General features: G+C 38.1%; 1 non-coding gene across 1 annotated transcript; it reads right to left on the bottom strand.

The window, feature by feature from the left end:
• Positions 1-13598: 13598 nt before the first annotated feature.
• Positions 13599-13705, bottom strand: LOC132305931 (small nucleolar RNA R71). Its single transcript, XR_009481749.1, has one exon. It is a non-coding gene; the product is annotated as a small nucleolar RNA R71 (small nucleolar RNA).
• Positions 13706-14767: the final 1062 nt, after the last annotated feature.

Genomic DNA, 14767 nt, shown 5'->3' with positions numbered 1-14767 from the left:
TATCAATTTCCTAACACTTATGTTGAACAATTTATAAACACTTCAAGAAAAATAGTTTTTACCACCATGGAAAACGCCTTCTACCACGGTTTTGAACAATGGTGGATATGGCTGTGGTAGTAAGTAGAAGGCTTTTTACCACGGTGCAGAACCGTTGTAGAAAAAAGTCTTATCTACGACGGTGCAGAAGAGTGGTTGAAAAAGACTTTCTACTACGGTGCAGAACCGTGGTAGAAAGTGTTATATAATTTTTTTTTATAAAATAGTGTAGCCCCCATAAGATCTTTTATTTTCCTACTACTAGCCTTGCAAGGACCCCAGAAGCAAAACCCTACAAAATTAAAAATAGCATTATAATCAAAATAACTTACAACTGGCCAATAACATCATATATATATATATATATATATATATATATATATATATATATATATATATATATAACCAATTCCAAATCATGGTTTTATACAAAAATTAACCATATACAAATTTCAAAGAAGTACATGATCTACACCTCTTTACTTAACTAAAATAAAACAAAAATTTTTCCTATCTTCTTGCTCTATTTTAGTCTCTCTTTCATAGATGCAACTTCTTCATGAGGCATACAGAAAATATAGCAGCAACAAAAAAAATAACAGCAACCGCAATCCCGCAATCCTAGCTTTGACCGATGTAATAGTTGAAGTAAGAGAATGTAAAGCATGTTGTAAAGTTGCCAAAATTAAACCAAGCAAAGCAAGCATTATAATAAAGGTACATTGAAACCACTACAATAGTATTTGTGTAAGTTTAGAAAAAAAGGGTATACCAAAAGTAGATGTACATGCATTTAGAAATGGAATGATGATGAAGCCTGAGCACTAAAAGTTAATAACCTATGACTCATTACCATACCTTTACAACTAATGTTACCCGGCGGACAGATTGTTTACACTCTTCAATTAATAAAAACTGAATCAATGGCTTGAACTCCAAGAGTTATTGTTATTAATTTACTCAAAATTTTGGAAGCTAGGAACTAATAAATCCACATACTTATGACTATAACATGAGGAATTCTATGTAAGAGTGTTTTGGATTTCTATATTCAGACAAATTCTATCCTAAACAGCCAGCAAAGTTTACATTTTATATTTGGAGCAATGCATTTTGCTTAGAATTAATCAATTGTAATTGTATGTTGGATATTTCCAAGAGTTCTTTAATTAGCGACTTGATGCTTCATAGTGGGAGTACTTGAGATTATTCTACTGTTGGAAGACTGCAACATGCAAAAATGGAGCCACATGCTTGTAAAAGCAACAAAAATGGTGCAATGACTAATGATAAACTCTAGATGAAGATGCAAACTAGCCAACGAGGATCCTTTTGTCACTCTGCTAATTGTGGGCCATTCATTGTAAAGGCATACTAGGAAGGTCCTGCCACATTAAAATAAGAGCAATTACAAGTATGCTATACTTGTTATTCTAGCAAGCACAGCCACACTCACACTCAGACCTCCTAAGTCCCCTTTAGTAAAAGAATTCCGTCCCCGAAATTCACCACATTTCATTTTCCGTTCACAAGGGACTTTACCCCATTATAATGGATTCACTAAATACACACAAATTACATAAAATACTCCATAGAGTACTCCATGAGTCCATTATAATCACAGGAAAGAATTTCAAAATCACAGGTTTGGCTAGGATTGAGTTGTGGCATCACGCTAGGCTGCGTTGAGGTGGGCTGGACTACGATGGGGTGCATGCTGGGGTGTGCTTGGCTGCATGCTGTGTGCATGCTGGTGTGTAGGGACAGAGCTAGGATTGCAAAGTGAGGGGGGCTAAAGACAAGAAAAAAAAGGGCATGCCTAATTGCCTATCACCTATGAAAAAGAAAAAAAAGTTAGTGTGTCAATGTGTCATCGATGCTCTATATATATATCCTGTGAACTTTCTAGCAAGTTAAATAAATAAAATATGAGCACAAGAAAGAATTCAATGTAGTACAAAGTAACATAGAATTCAGAATATAGTATAGGTTGGTCTTAAAGGTATACATGTTAATAACTAACAAATTCAAATTACCAAGAAATTCAGTAAACTAAGTCTCTAATTGACAATGTTGTTTGACCAAATAATTCTTTGTGCAGCACAACTAATCTAGTCCTTTTTGATTTAGATAACTCATCAAATCACCACTTGAAAAACTGATTAACATTCATTTCCCCAATTCTAAAGTGTCAATGGCAAGCAATAGAAATAACATTTCTAAATCTCAATAGAAGTAACATAAGACAGTGGAAACATTAACCAAAACAACCTATCACTTCGTTTACTATAAATGGAACCAATTCAAATATATTCCCAAAAAACGCAAATATAAACATCTCTATGATGAAAATTAACAATGAACATCTCTGCTCTTTGTGAGTGTCACCTATTAGAAGCTGACATGACAGGTTGACAAGTCAACACGGCCATTTGAAAAGTCAAAAGCTAGAAGCTGACATGGTACGTTGACAAGTCAACACGGCCCCAACCAAATCCCCCGTAGCGATTTGAAAAGTCAAAAGCCTTGGAAAACCAATTCTCGAACATATTAAGCCCTGGCGCCGGGCACATCAAGCCTCAAAGTCTACACTTGAGCACTCTAAGCCCTGGCATCGATCTAGGCCCATCAAGCCTCGAAGGACCAATCCTCTAGCACTCCAGGCCCTGGCATCGATCTAGGCTCATTAAGCCTCGAAGGACCAATCCTCGAGCACTTCAAGTCCTGGTATCGCTCCAGGCCTATCAAGCCTTGAGAAACCAACCCTCAAGCACTCTAAGCCCTGGTATCGATCCAGGCCCATCAAGCCTTGAGAGACCAACTCTTGAGCACTCTAAGCCCTAGCATCGCCCCAGGTACATTAAGCCTCGAGAGTCTATCCTCAAGCACTCCAAGCCCTAGTATCGCTCTAGGTCCATCAAGCCTTGAGAAACCAACCCTCAAGCACTCTAAGCCCTGGCATCGATCCAGGCCCATCAAGCCTTGAGAGGCCAACTCTTGAACACTCTAAGCCTTGGCGTCGCTCCAAGCACATTAAGCCTCGAGAGTCTATCCTCAAGCACTTCAAGCCTTGGTATTGCGCCAGGCTCTCAAGCCTCGAGAAACTAACTCTTGAGCGCTCTAAGCCCTGGCATCGATCCAGGCCCATCAAGCCTTGAGAGATCAACTCTTAAGCACTCTAACCCCTGGCGTCGCTCCATGCACATTAAGCCTCGAGAGTCTATCCTCGAGCACTTCAAGCCCTGGTATCGCGCTAAGCCCATCAAGCCTCGAGAAACCAACTCTCGAGCGCTCTAAGCCTTGGCATCGATCCAGGCCCATCAAGCCTCAAAGGATTAACTTTCGAGCACTCTAAGCCCTGACATCGATCCAGGCCTATCAAGCCTCGAAGGATTAATCCTCGAGCACTCCAAGCCCTGGTATCGCTTCAGGCCCATTAAGCCTCGAGTAAGCAACCCTCGAGCACTCTAAGCCCTGGCATCGATCCAAGACCATCAATGCTAGAGGATCCGACCCTCAAGCACCCCAAGCCTTGGTATCATGACAAGTAACACCACTGTAAAGGACCAGAGCCCTAAGAGGCTCGCTGCCAAGATTCGCACATAACGCGAAGAAAAGGTAGGGTCTTCGCAGTTATAAAGGATCTAAGATTGGGAAACTTAGGAGGATCTTGGATTGGTGGATGAGAAGTCACGAAGTGCCTTCGATTTCAGCAATGTCCAATTAGCAAGATGATAGGATTATACACATTATGACAGCAAACCTTAAAATCACATTTAATGCTATGTCAGGCTTGACTAACCAGCGGCCAAGCAATATTTAATGCCCTTAATTAAGGGAGAAGTGACATGGCAACAAAGTGCAAGGCTCGAGAGGATTAGACCTCTCAGACTCCTAAATTTCCAAGACTACCTACGTAATCTAGATCGGGAGAAATGCATGCACAGAAAGAACCATTGGATAATAATCAATGGAATCCGGGCCTATAAATGGTACTGTCCTATGAAGGAAGAACCAACCTCAGAAGAGGAAGCTATTATAAGATACTGTATACTCACCCTACCACCATCTTAATCTTGATAGTTGGTCTTCTTCTCCTCCTCCTACTCTAAGCATCTCCTTTATTTCCTTCACATTTGTATTTATGATATCACCATTATATGCTTGTTTATTGTTTTATCAAAAAGAACCCCTACATTTTGGTGACTTCATTGGGGATATCAATACAAGCAGATGGAATCATAGGATATGCCGACTCAGCACCCAGAGCCCTCTGTTGGAGGGGGTGGTAACGTTCCACTTCAGTCCTAGGCACCGTCACACGCTTCCAACGCTCGTGCACCTCATGTCATACTGCCGGAGAGTTCAACAACCCCTTCCGTCCATGAAGAATTGTTGCAGTCTGTAGGGGTTCTTTTTTAATTAAAACAATAAATAAGAGTATAAAGGTGATATCATGAATACAACTGTGAAGGAAACAGAGAAAATGCTTGGTACAAAAGGAGGAAAAGAAAAGACCAGTATCCAAGATTAAGATGGTAGTAGGGCAAGTATACAATTTCTTTTTATCACAGCTCCCCTTTTTTCCTCCGCATATTCTTTCATGGGATAGGACTATTTATAGGCTCAGATCCCATTGGTCATTGTCCAATGGTTTCTTTCATCATGACTCCTCGTCAGGATAACGTGGGTAACTCTGAGGGTTTAGGAGTCTAAAAAGTCCAATCCTTCCCTTGAGCCTTGCATCACGTCGCCAAACTTCTTTTCTCCCACTTGGGGCATTAAATGCTGATTGACCACTGGTTGGTCAAGCCTGACATAGCATTGAATGTGATTGTAATGGTTGCTGTTATAATGTGTATAATCCCATTATCTTGTTAACTGGGCCTTGCTAAGAGCGAAAGGCACTTTTTGACTTCTCATCCACCAATCCAAGATCCTCCTAAGTTTCCCAATTTTGGGTTCTTCGAAGGCCCTACCTTCATTCCGTGTTATGTATGAACCCATAGTATGCTGATGGCGAGCTCACTGGGGCTCTACTCTCTTGACGTGTTATTGCTTGTTGTGGCATGATAAGTGCTGAAAAGTACGCATTTAAACCCCTTAAGCTTAGGTACTCTAGGACCTTTATCTATCTTACTTTCCCGTTTTAGACTAATTTCATTTTATTGGCCTTTTCAGGCACTTATCCCCAAAATAAGTTAATTCAGCCAAATAAGAGCTTAAAAGAAGCTAACTCAAGTTGGATGGAAGAAATGAGCAAAGTGGAAGCAAAGTGTGGAAAACCATCAAGTTTAATCGATCTTAATATTATTTCGGTCGACCAGAGCAAGATCGATCTAGACATATCAAGATGGATCCAAGCCCTTGTCCTTACCCAAAAGATTCCATCATCTTCGATCAATCCAACATCCCTTCGATTGATCGAAAATATTCGATCTTATCCTCACCTACCACCCCACCTACCACTTTTGTCTCTTTCCCAAAATATCTTAGAGATTTGTCTTTATTCAAAAAGGTGCCACCAAGGATGATCAATCTTTGCAGCATTCGATAGATCTCACCACTGTTCGATCGATCTCACTGAAGTTCGATTGATCGAACTTACTTAAGTCCAAAAAAAAAAAAGTTCTAGCTCATTAAAAGTTGGCTCATGGTGCAATCAATTCAAGGACCATAATGCACGAGTCCAGACCATTGGGTGTGACACTTGAGCCTCCTATATAAGGATTTTGAGCCACTTTACATCATATCTTCATAGATCAAAATATCTCATCATATCTCATATCTTGGAGAGGAGGCTAAAGACTAGAGAGAACTTTTACACATCTTTGGGAGTTCTTCCATTCTTCTAGGGTTTCCATCAAGAAGGAGGTCATTTCTACCATAGAGATAGCCCTTGAGGGTTGGATGACTACTTCAATGAGTGGCTAGACATCTACTTGGGGCTAGAGTAGCCCCTAAGTTTACTTCCTAGACTCAGTGCTTTGTATATTTTTGGGGATTTACTTATAACAAATGTTTTGATCTTGGATTTGTATATATATCTTGTGGTTTCTACTTGATGTGTATGGATTAATGCTTTCAATTGATTCTTTATTTTTAATCATATGTCTATGTATGCTAGAATGGATGATTCATGTGCTTTTCTTTAGATTTAATGAAATTTGTGCAGGTCTATGTGTATGGATGAAGTTAATCTAGAGATAATAAAAAAATAGTGCTTAATTAAATACTCTTGCAATTTAATTGATGGTTCACACTTGTTTCTTGATGGATTGTGCCACACCTTTAGCTTGTTTAGTTTTATTTCCACGTCTTTAGTATAGATGTAGTGTAGTTGCTTTAGATTCATAGATAGATGGACAATCTATTCTTGTTCTTTAGTGTTCCATACTTATGAATGTAAGGGGTGTATGTTTTTAGATAGTTGTGTGTGCATAAATTGTGGTTTCATTGAATGGATTTTGGTCTCATTTGATAGGTTGTGCTTTCTATTTGAATTGGGTAGACAATCTATACTTATTTGCCATCCATGCTTAGTTTCAATTAATGTCACACACACCCACAAGTTACAATTCAATTTCCCCATTAATATACAATTATTAGTGTCTAGTGAAGTCAAGCTTAGTGGTGAGCTCTAGTACCCCAAGTCTTCTCCTCTATATCTTTTTCCCTACTTTCTAAATCGCTATCTTTGCTTGCTTTAATTTCAATTGCATTATAGTTTAATCAACCCAAACAATCTACCTTTTGTAACGACCTGGTCATTTGCCTCCCTTTCCTTTTTCTTGAAATTTTACGAATGAATTTTTTTCGTTTAATTTTCTTTTCTGAGCTCTGTTTCGTGTCTCTTAGTGTCATCTCGAGTGCTTGGAATTGGTTTTTGAGACTCTTTCATGTGAATTGACAACTTCCTTTGAGGACCGAGTCATTTCTGCATTTTCACTTTCGGACACTATGCGCTATTTCGTTCTTTTCCCTATTTTATCTTATCTCCGTTTGTCAGTTTTTGGCACAACCTCACTTCTCATGCTCGGAGTTGGTTCTTGACTTCACATGCCTTCATCTTGAGTGGTTTCCTTGAAATACGTATTTTCACTTTTGCAAGAAAGTATTCTGGTTGCTCCCGGTGCCTACAGGGGCATGGATGCACAATTCTTTAGAATCTTTTTCATTTCTTGGGGTGTTTTTCATAAATATCTTTTAAAGATATTTTATTTCAGGGGTATCTAATGAAATATCTTTTGGAAGATATTTTCATTCTGGGGCGGTTTCGCAGTTAATCCTTTTTGTAGAGGCCATTGTGCAATTAACGAAAGTTATTGCAAAATGCCTCGCCTGGAGCTTGGATCCTCGTACGGGATTCATTTTCACATTTTATCGAGTCATGGACTCTTGGAATTTCCTTCTGGTCATATTTCCCCAGTTTCAGAGTTTTTGGACCCGATTGTTGCCGAACTTGTTCGGGGCATAACTTTCTGCTCGGGACTCAGTTTTTGATGTCATTTCTTCCGTTGTTCATATTTTCTTATTTTAAATATTTTTGGTTCACAGAGTTTTGCCGTTTGAGCGCGTTTGCTCAAAATTCACTTTTCCGGACCCGGCGGGGCCCTTTCGGGGCACTTTTTGAGATTTCTATAGATAGGTTGCCCTAATTTTTAAAATCAAATTTTCAGACCTTCTTCCTCCTCTTGGCTGGCAGCCATGGGAGCCCAAGGGGCTGCCTTCACTATTTCTTCTCCTCCACTTGATTTCCTTGGTAGAAATCCTTCGGCCTTAGCATTTGTTGTTCGCCTCGTCGTGCTCTACCATTACCCCTTATTAGAAACCATTTTTGGCCAAGTTTTGAGTTTGGGTTTGAGGCCAAGTTTGGATTTTCATGGGGCTTCTTGGGGATTTATATAGATCGTGTTGTCCCCGACAAAACCCTTCGGTTTCGACAGATTCGGAACACTTTTTTTGGGTGGGCCTTTGAGGTTTTCATCTCAAATTGAGGTAGGGGATGTTCTAGGTTTAAATTCTTGTTATATAGCATGCTTATGATGCTTATACTACTTGTTTGCATGATTAAATATGAAATCTAGAGATTTTATTATTTATTTTTCTTGTACGGGATCTAATTTTCCTGGTTGCTCATGACTTGGTTTAAACATGTAGCATGATTTTATATTACCCATTGATATGTTCATTGTCATGTATTAAAATTGGAACATTTAAATAAGTATTAAAGATTTTATTTAATATTTATCTTAGGTGAAAGATTAATTCACATGGCCTTAACTAGCTTGAAATCAATATGTGTAAGCATATTAAATCAGGCCTTAGCATGCTCTCTAACATAGTTGAATTTGAAAGTAATTGGAGGTGTTTTGAAAATTAGTAATTATTAATTAATTAATTTGCCCCGAGTGCACTATTCACTCTATTTGAATTCCGACTTGATATTCTTGATTTACATGCCATATAGCTTCACATATATTTGATTTGGAATATTCGGTTAGGTTTTGAAACCTTTTATTTAATTAAATTCCATGTTTAAGATTAATCCTCATGGTAATATACAACTTGGAATTGAAGTGTGGCATGCTAGAAAATTAAGCTTAGGTATAGTTGTTCACATATATTAAATTGGGATTAATTGCATGAGAATTGCAACTTTTAATTCATATTTAACTTTAATGAAAGGTTAAGTCACATGGTCTTAAATTGAATGAAATAAATTTGTAATGTGATATTACATTAGTCCTTGGCATATTCTCTAAGATATGTTAAATTGAGAGCATTTGGTTAAGTTTAAAAATCTAGAGATTTTAATTAAAAGAATTAATTAAAATCTATTTTGTGGTCCCATTATCTTAATTAAGGTTTTAACTTGATATTTGTATTGGCCATGACTTATTTACTGGTATATATTAATTTGGGACTATCTGAAGTTGTTTTAGAACCTTGGGATTTAAATTAACATGATTTAATTAAAGTTCTACTTTGTTGTTCTAACAACCTAATTGAGTTTTAGAATGGATATAGGTGATGACCTTGCCATGCCCTTTAACATGGATTAAATTGAGGTTAATTGAAATTAAATCGGAAATCTAGAGAATTTAATTGTGTTAATCTATTTAAATTCTATAAATTTGCTCCATGATCTAGTTGTGTTTTAGAAGTGGTTTCTATATTCAAATCATGGACTTAGGCTTGTTGTATATTTATTTGGTTATATTTTGAACATTGGATAACATAGTTGCTATGTTTGTATTCGTGATAATATGTTTTCCTTATTGAATATATTGTTGCCTTGTGTAATGATTTACACACTTCGTGTTTAACATCTTTCATGCATAGCGTGTAACGAATCGCACACTGAAGATTCGACATTCATCATATCATATTAGTTGTGGATTTAGAGCATGTATTGTATATGTTTCCAAATTTGGTTGTGCTTAGTAGATAGTTAATTATCTTGCATATTCCTGTTGATATATGCATTGTTGCACAACTTGTTGATTTTGGAAACTTGGGGATGTCGTTGTTTGACTATGGCTAGGACGTGGTTCTAGTACGGGGGATAGTCCCTCTATATAGTCTAGTGCGCACATAGGGAGGTTACCCATGGGCTAGTAACCCTAAATTAACTATGTTGTCGGTCTGATCCGGCGTGACGTCCGAGTATCCACTTTGTTTGATTTCGCATTTCATTTTCAAGTTGATAACTAGATGATGTTGTAACTTGTTGTTTCTTATTTGTCGTTCCATTTTAAGTTACAAGATGTTAACTTTGCGAAATTGTGCTTTATGCGTTGTATTGGAAGTTCCAATGTTGGTTAAATTGCATCGATATTGAAAATCATGTTTTGACGTTCTAATAAAGCTTAGAATTGATCCTATTGATTCATTTATAACATAGACGTTAGGTGGCATGAACCACTACTATTATTTTGTGCTTTAGATTCTAAGTTGATGACTTTGAGAACTTAAACCTTGTTGCATTGTATAACATGCTCTTTTGTTGTTGAATTGCATGGATAATATGATTCTTGTTAACTTGTATTCAAATATGCTTTTGTCATGTTGTATGGATTACTCTAGACCTAGTTCAATTGTATTGAAAATGCAATTCATGTTAATCTATGCTCAAGCATTCTTCTTGTCATGTTCTTTGGATTATCCCAACCATGATTCGTTTCATACACGTATGTATATCATGAATCTTGTTGCTTAGACTCTAAGGTAGCTTAGGATGCTCCCCGAGTCTCACTTGGACATAGACGTTAGGTGGCATGAGCCCCTTTAACATGTTTCACCTTAAGGTGATAAAATTACAAAATGCTAGGTCGATGGATGCTCATCTCCTACGAGTAGCTTTATGTTACTCACCCCTATGATATTGGGGCATATTTCAGGTATGAAGACTTGGTTCGTGACGCCTAGCATTCCTTGGATGTCGTGTAGCTTTCAAGTTTCCATTTCATGCGAATGTTAGCATGAAATGTCATTTTGTAGACTTATATGTCAAAATATGCATATTTGATTCCATGTATGTAATGTGTACTTAAGTATACTTTTTCAATGTATTTGATATGTATGAGATGAGGCCGGAGGCCAATGACCATTATATTGTATTCTATGTACTTTTTAACTTCATGAAATATTGTGAAAATCTTGAAAAATCGCAAGTCATTGCTTCACCATGGTTGCATCGGGTTTGGGAATTCCATTTTCATTCTTTCATAGGGTCTTATTAATCTTGTATGAAGTGTGGCCAAGGGCCGAATGGTCATTTGACTCCATTTTACATTTTTTGGATTCCATGTTTTCCATTCCAAGTCCATTTTTGCCTTTTTGACCGTTGGGGGGTCGAATTTTGCATCGACTATATTTTTAAGCCCTGGACCATTGTAGCGCGTCTAAATAGGTAAGTTACATTTGCGTGCATAGTAGTTTCCGGGTAAAACCTCATCGTTTGTGATTTGAGCCTCTTGTGAATTCATTTCGCACTTTTTTGTGCATATTCTGATCTAGGGGCATTATGGACCTTTTACGGTGGTTTTTTTTTTTCTTCTTTTAATATGCTTGAATAGAAAACATGATTTTAGGGGGGGTTTATTTTTCGTGTTTTTGCAGAAAATGTCGTCTTGATATCGGAAATCGCTTACGAAGTTCAGCTCTCAGTTTTTCAATTTAGCAGCTTTTTGGACCTCCATGACTAGATTTCATGGAGGGGCATTTCGGGCATTCTACATTGCATTTTTTTTGAATTCTTTAGCAAGTTATGTAGAAAATTCAATTTTGAGGGGGGTTTCTTCTTTGTGTTTTTTCAAAAAAATTCATCTTCTAGCCCGTTTTTGCTCTCAATTGTAGACAGTCACTGTAGCAACTTTTAACCCTCTTGTTCAGTTCTGATCTAGGGGCATTTTGGGGATTTCACAGTGAGTTTTTTTCGATTCCGTCCTCAAAGTCAAGTAGAAAACTCGATTTTAGGGGGGGGGGGGGGTTTCTTCTTCGTGTTTTTTCAGAAAAACTCCTCTTGACCTCCGTTTCAAGCCTCAATTCTAGGTAGATCAAAAAAAATGTAGCAGCAGCCAAGGGCTGCCACCAGCCATGTCTTTGGGTGCCGGCATGCACGCCGGTGGGCTCGCGTATGGGCGCCGTGTGCGCCATGGCCTTCGTCGGGCCACCGCGACGTCTCAACTTCAAACCCTCGTTTCTCCCTTGTCCGGACTCCAAATCGAGTGAACTTTTTTTTGAACTTGACTAATTTTTCGCTGTCTTTCCAACGGTGTGCTCAATTGCACCTGGATCTTCCTGGATAATTACCAATTTACCCTTTTTGCCTTAAGTGTTCATTTTTCTTCGTCATGCCGTTTCTCCTTTGTCCGGACTCCGAATCATGCGATTCTTGAGTCCATCTTGATTAGTTTTTCGTTGTCCTTCCAGCGGTGTGCTCGGTGGCACCCGAATCTATATTTTTTAGAAATGACTATTTTGCCCCTGGGGGCTTATTTGTCATATTTTTTTATCTTTTGCTTCCGCATCAGTTCTTGTTGAGTTTAACGACCTCATAGAAGGTCACTTTGACTTCTTAGAGTCTTGTTTTCTGTTTTTGCTTTCGCATTTAGATATCGGATCATCCTTACTGTTCATCACAGGACACGCTGGCCTAAAAACCAGGGTCGTCACACCTTTGATCACTTGACCTACTAACCCTATACATTGTTTCCATTGCTAGTGCACCCACAATCCCTTGGGACGATCCCTACTCACCCTAACTATATTTTTAGTTAGAGTTAGTAGTGGAATTTATAAATTTAAAACTTAGCCACACTATTTTGTACAAATTTGGTTGTACCCCATGGCAGACACCAAGTTTTTGGCACCGTTGTCGGGGATTGAGTTGGCAACGCCGTGTTTTGGAAACAAATAGGAATTAGTACTCTTTTGATCGTATCTTTACTTTTATTTCTTTTTAGTTATTTATTGTGTTTGTTTTTATTTGGCTAGGTGAATTGAGCAAAGGAAGTTGAGCGAAGGAAAATTCAAAGCAAGGAGCTAAGCTAAGCACAAAAGGGGCTAAAAATCTAAAAATTGCAAAGCATAGCAAGACTTAAAAATTGAAAACATCTTGAAGTTACTTAAGGACCCTTTGTGAGATCTTTCTAACTCAATCTCTAGTTAAATCGTCGGTCTGCGTGGAGGCATGTGTTTACATTTTTAAATAGATCGTGAGCTCGCATGGAGGCAATTTAATTTTCTTTGCATATTGTTCAAGCATGGGAGCATGGGATCATTGTATGTGGAGATTTGTTGATTGATTTGTTGAGGGGGTGAAGTGATTGTTATTTGTTTGTTTTGCTAGTGTATGTATGGTCGTAGGTCCTTGAATCCTACTCTTGTCCCTCCTAATTTGCATCTTGAATTGGTTATTTATAATCCTAGGGGAAGAGGTAGTTCTCATCACTCTATTTCACCAATGGAGGATTTGAATGACTACTATGTGGAGGACCTTGGTCACATAGACCAACAAGGCATCCTCCACCCTAATGTGCATCATGACAACATCCAAGTACCATTAGGCATGCCTAGACCATTCATCCCACCACAATAATAAGGTGGGAATGCCTCGGCTAATTTTTGCTCCACAACCTCCTATGGTTCAAGCTAATCAAGGTGTTCGTTTAGCACCATCAATTGTGAATCCTCCAATTGCTTTAAGAGATCATTATGTGCCTAATGAATATAATGTACCCACTTGCATTCAATTGCCCCTATTTAGAGCACATCACTATGAGATTAAACCACAAACTATTCAAATGCTTCCCAACTATCATGGACTTCCCAGTGAAGAACCTTACAAGCATTTGGATGAGTTTCTTGAAATGTGTTCCACCGTGAAATACACGGACATGCCGGAAGAGGTTTTAAGACTTAAACTTTTTCCTTTTACCCTTAAAGACAAGGCAAAATATTGGTTCAACAATCTTAGGCCTTTTTTGATAACTTCTTGGGCGGAAATACAACATGAGTTCTTGAAAAAGTATAATCCGGTTTCAAAGACCAATGCCATGAGAACTTCTATTAGAGAATTTTCTCAAGGGCATAGGGAAATGTTTCATGAGGCATGGGAAAGGTTTAATGATTTGCTTAGAAAGTGCGCTCATCATGACATACCTAAGTGACAACTAGTTCAATATTTCTTTAAAAGTTTACCGGATAATCACAAGGGTATGGTTGATGCATCCATGGGTGGTTCTTATCTTGACAAGCATGAAAATGATGTGTGACAATTGTATGAAAGCATGAGTGAGAGTTCAATGCATAGATCCTTATCTTCTAAAAATAGTAGAAACCTAGGTGGAAGGAAGAATGTTGGCTTATATCAAGTTGACAACTCCAATGAATCATGTATGACTTGTTCAAGTATCTTGCATTCTACTTCCAATTATCCCCATGGACATGTGCAAAGTGAGCCGCATGAACAAGTCAATGCGACATTTGTCAATCAAGGGAATAATCCCTGTGGCACTTATTATAATTCGAGTTGGAGGAACTATCCAAACTTCTCTTGGAAAAGCCAAGGGGAGGGTCACACCCTCCCCAAGGTGGTTTTTGGGGGATATATGTTCCACCTCCAATGCAAAGCCAAGGTTCCCAAGGTTTTAGATCATCATTTCAATCGCATGGAAATCAATTTTCAAATTCTCATTTTCTTAACCAATTATCGTATTCTCAAGGAAACTCTAGGAGTCCCGCTTTTGAAGAGAAAATGTTAACCGCTCTAGGCACTTTAGAGGCAAACGCTCAATTGCTTTATTCCCATTCTCAATCCATTGCTATGCTAGAAATCCAAGTCGGGCAAATAGCTAGTATTTTGAATGCTAGAAAGAAAGGGAAGATGCCGTTGAATGCACCACCAAAGCAACAATATGTTGTGGAGACTCATTCCTCATCGGAAGGTCACATAATTAAGCATGTCAATGTGGTGACAACCTTGAGAAGTGGGAAGGTTATTGACAACCAAGTAGGTATTTCCAATGAAGAGAGTGAACCGGTGCAACTAAAAGTTGACACTCGTCCCATTTCACATTTTATTCCTCCTTCATTGCATGTGCATAATTATTTTGTTGAGAAAGTTGTCAAAAATGATTTGAAAGATGAATTGAACAATGACTTGAAAAAGGATTTTAAAAATTCTAGTGTTGAAGGTTCTTTAAAGAAAGATTTTGAAAAT

The sequence above is a fragment of the Cornus florida genome, unplaced genomic scaffold (assembly GCF_030987335.1).
Source record: "Cornus florida cultivar Cherokee Brave unplaced genomic scaffold, ASM3098733v1 CherokeeBrave_3.0.0_Hap2_Chr04, whole genome shotgun sequence".
Classification (NCBI taxonomy): Eukaryota; Viridiplantae; Streptophyta; class Magnoliopsida; order Cornales; family Cornaceae; genus Cornus; species Cornus florida.
Note: the sequence above shows the minus strand (reverse complement) of the source record. Positions and strands in the feature narration are given on the sequence as shown.